The sequence below is a fragment of the Echinops telfairi genome, unplaced genomic scaffold (genome assembly GCF_000313985.2).
Source record: "Echinops telfairi isolate 266 unplaced genomic scaffold, ASM31398v2 ScPeMD7_7459;HRSCAF=8497, whole genome shotgun sequence".
Classification (NCBI taxonomy): domain Eukaryota; kingdom Metazoa; phylum Chordata; class Mammalia; order Afrosoricida; family Tenrecidae; genus Echinops; species Echinops telfairi.
In genome coordinates this window covers 7,777,235-7,781,759 of record NW_022111359.1, presented here as the reverse complement: position 1 = coordinate 7,781,759, position 4,525 = coordinate 7,777,235, and positions in this window count along the sequence as shown.

Here is a 4,525-nt window from a genome sequence, read left to right as displayed (position 1 = left end):
TGGCATAGTCAATAAAACACAAGTAAACATCTCTTTGGTATTCTCTGCTTTAAGCCAACATCCATCTGAAACCAGCAATGATATCCCTTGTTCCACGACCTCTTTTGATCCTGACTTGAACCTCTCTCAGCTTCCTGTCAATGTGCTGCTGTAACCATTGTTGAATGATCTTCAGTAAAATTTTACTTGTGTGTTATATCAGTGATATCATTCTAACTAGCTGTAGGCTCACAGGAACAGTTGGTTCCTCACAGGAACAGTATAAAGACTTTTCTTTAAACTCTTTTATTCCCTTTGCTGAAGGCAAAATAATTCCCTCATGAATATCTAGGTAATCTCAGAGAATGATGGGAACTTGTTTCTGTAAAGATTCAGCGTCTTGGAAATCCACAGGAGCAGTTCTATATTGTCTTCTAGGGTCTCTGTAAGTCCGAATCAATTCAAGGGCAGTGAGTTTGAGTTTTACAAAAGAATACATATGGTCAAGTACCAAAGGTGAATAACCAGGGGAGACAGATTGCTTTTATATGTATGGGCAAAAATCAGAGTCACGTGGCAAAGTGAAATTACTTGACAGGACTCTTTCAGTCATAGTCTTTATAACGTCCACAAAATGACTGTGTGCATGCATGTAAATAGGGGATATGAGACTCTAATGTGAAGGTGAGTCAGTTTTACCATCTGAGCCATCTCAGAAGTAGAAACAAGGGACCTCATTTTCCTTGTGAAAGAAGAGGCATGAGTGGAGTGTATCCTTTGGGTCCTAATATTCCTAACCTGAACCTTTTTGATCTAAGAGACAGAGGGCCGTGACACCAGAGAAGTGGATGTGGCATGGTGGCTAATGGAAGTAGCAGCAGCAGCAGAGCCAGAGAATGAAACTGGACTGCAGATTTCTCATCTTGGGGAGCTGTGTTTGTTGACCTATGGAGAAAAGAGTTGAGCACCTTTGGGCCAAGGCTTATGGTAGAAGTTGTGGCCTTTGCCCATTTATTTGTTGGATTAAAGAAATTTTGTAACACTAGTCATGACTGGGCAGAGACCAAGGGAAAGGGTGAGAGCCAGAGAGAGGTGTGCCTTTAGGCATTGTTGAGAAAAGCCACTACTGACTGGTGACTGGCTGGTTCTGATCATAAACAGGTTTACCATCTGTTAATTTTTCCTTATACACCTCATAATTGTGAGTATTGTCTGTTAGCTTTTTGTGACCATTGCAGTGGATTATCAAGCCCAGCAGAGCAGCATCACTTGGTGGAATGGGGCAGTTGGTGTCAGGATAGGGTAAATGAGGTTGAAGGGTGAAAGCAATGCCTTACTTCTGCATCACAGGATCCAGCTTTAGGTTGATGTAGAGTTGGATTCCCCTTCCACTTCATGAAGCCAGAGGAGATCAGACACTGCCCCACACCCATCTGACAGCCATAATATTTAGTGATATAATCTGTAGACAGTCAAATTGGTTTATGGCCCCAGGATCAGCATGGAATTTCAATCAGAGAAAACATGTATAAAATAATCCAGCAGATCTTCACCAAAGTGTCACAGAACATTCTAAAAATAGCTTTCATTCATAACACTGGTTGAAATTTAAAACAGTTCTCTCCAGTCATTTTAGCTATGAACATCCTGTGTTAGTCTTGGTGGACTAGAGAAACAAATTCATAGAGACACTCATATGTGTATAAGAAAGAGCTTTATAAACAAGAGCTGGCAGGGGCCTCTATATGGCTCCTTCAGCTCCTAGGGCTCTGGCTCCATCAGGCTCATCATTCATAAGATCTCACATGGAGTGAGCATGTGTCCTGCCTCCAATGAGCTATCTATCTCTTTAGCCACTCCAAACGAGGTCATCAAGCTGTGACCTGATAAACAAGTAAACTACACCCCTTCACTCCTAAGTCTCAAATTGACAACAGATTATGTCACTACCACACATCCCATTTGACCTCATTAAGACACTTGACCTAAATCCTGCACCCTCTTTTCATGACTACCTCAGCCATTTTCTCAAAGGCAAGGGTTTAGACTTCCCTTTCCCGTAATGTGGATATGTGTCCTCAAATTGACTCCTACACATAGTAAATGCTATACAACAGATCTAAACACTTGGCAGTCTTGAACCATCCTTACAATTCGTGGGATCCAACCCCACCGTTGAACAGGTCCTTAGGAGCACTGTGTGTGATGAATATAAATAAGACAGAAAATATAGAGCAATTGAGCTCATCATCCCAATGTCAGAATCAAGAGGAAGAGCAAGTTAATTTTGCAGTGAATATATAGGATAGCAAGCTGTGCAAACCACGATCCGACACATGCACAATAGTTTGGGCAAAGTGTGACTCTGAGACATCCTGAGTTCTTTTGGGAGAGCATCTCAAAGGAAGCTTCTGACAGGCGAGTAGACAGATGGTGACAATCGATCTTGAAGAATAGTAAATAGCAGATGGTGGATGCTTTTAGATATAAGCATACTCTTAACAGTGTGAGAAACTAGACATCTGTAGGAAGTAATTTATCAATTTATACAGGGTACATGTGAAGAGCCTGTTGCCTGGAGAATTATATACATCTACCTTCCTCTTAACTCACAGGCAAAGGGAGGAGACTTCACTATAAGTACCAGGCAGCTAAGACAAAGGAGAAGCTGACTCCTAGTGTAATAAAGATAAAAGGTACCTTGACTGCTCTTAGACACAGACATCTTTTAGAGTAGTGAGAAGCCAGGCATCCATATAGGCAACTTTACATCCGCATCTTAGAGGAGGGCAGTTGTGTAGAGAACTCTTTCTACTGGAGAATGCATACTAGCTTTTATTCTCTATCTTGGAACTGTAAAAGTCTTCTCTCACTAGATCCTTTCTTCTAAGCCCGGTGGTTATGAATGTAGAGATTAGGCTGCACCCAGGTTCTCAGTTTCCCACAACAATAGTTGCAGTGTTTGAGCGCATTGATGCAACCGTTGTGTCAATACATCTTGCATTGTTGTTATAGTTAAGTATTGTTGAGTCAGTTCTGACTCATAGAAACTCTGTGTACAACAAAATCATGGTCCTATACCATTCTCCCCATCATTGCTATTTTTCAGCCACTGTCAATCTATTTCACGGAGGGTGTTTCTCTTTTTTTTGACCCTCTACTTTTCTAAGCACGATATCCTTCTCCAGAGACTGGTTCCTCCTGATAACATGTCAAAAGTACACGAGACAAAATCTTACCATCCTTACTTCCAAGGAGCATTCTAGTTGTACTTCCTTCCAGATAGATTTGTTTGTTCTTCTGGCAGACCATGGTATACGTAATATTCTTCACCAACACCGCAAATCAAAGCGTCGGTTATTCATTCTTCCTTACTGATTGTCCAGCTTTCACATTTGTTATGTTACACATATACATTTGCAAATAAAAACCCAAGGACTCCTTAGAGACTGACCAAAGATCCTATTAAATATTCTGGCAGTTACATAATCTCCTGTCAACTTGCAAAGGGGTGGAGTCTATCCTGTCATTCAGGTAATAGCCAATGACCCCTCTGTGTGGACATGGCCTTCTCCTGAGGATTCTGAGAACTTCTGCTGTCATCCCTGGAGGTGGGACACCCACACTCTCTCTGTTTCATCTGAAAAGGAATTTATAGACTGGTATCATATATATGGGCTAATATCAGACTTATGGACTTGATCTGGACTGGGTTGGGATGCTTTCTCAATATACAATTACTCCTTGATATAAGCTTGTTATGAGGGTCCTGGATTTATTTTTTTAGCCAACCCAGATTAACACAAATGGTAACATTGGAATTCTAATAGATATACCTGAATCCAAATCCATTGCTCAGCAAGAAGTTTGGTTTTCAAGTTCATCCCCCACCCCACCCCTCAGTTCAAGAAATCTCATGGAGCTGAACCAGTGTAAAGGAAGCTTTGAACTTCTGGTTTCCTGTTTGCATTAGGCCAGGTTGACTATGGAAACAAATTCAGTGGCACTCAAGAAAGAGTTTTATATCAAGAAGTAATTAAATATCAAGAAAACCTCCAAGCGCAGTCCAACTCAAGTCCATAAGTCAGATATTAGTCCATAAGTTCTTCTTCTGACTCATGCAGTCACATGCAATGATGCAGCATGCAGGAATATCACAGGCTGGTGGATGCAAAGTCATGTAGATCCAATGTCAGTGGAAGCATTGCAGGGGCTCTGGAAGCTCTCTGTGTCAGTAAGCAGGAAGGTCAAGGAAGAGAGAAAGAGAGAGAGAGATTGAGAGATCACCCTCCAGAGAGCTATATATCTCAGCTATATATCACACGTTCAAGGGAGGTCATCAGGCTGCGACCTGATTGACAGGCTAACCTCCATCCAAATCTTCTTACATTTCTTACACTGTTGTCAGAAGTCTCTAGTACAGTCCATAATCTTAGCTTCATTAAACTTCTTTTCAAAGAACTGCACAGAAAGTTCTATGCTTCAATGTTCTAACTTCTCCGGTATGTGGGCCCTGAGCAGCGCCCACTCTTATACGTAACTTCTT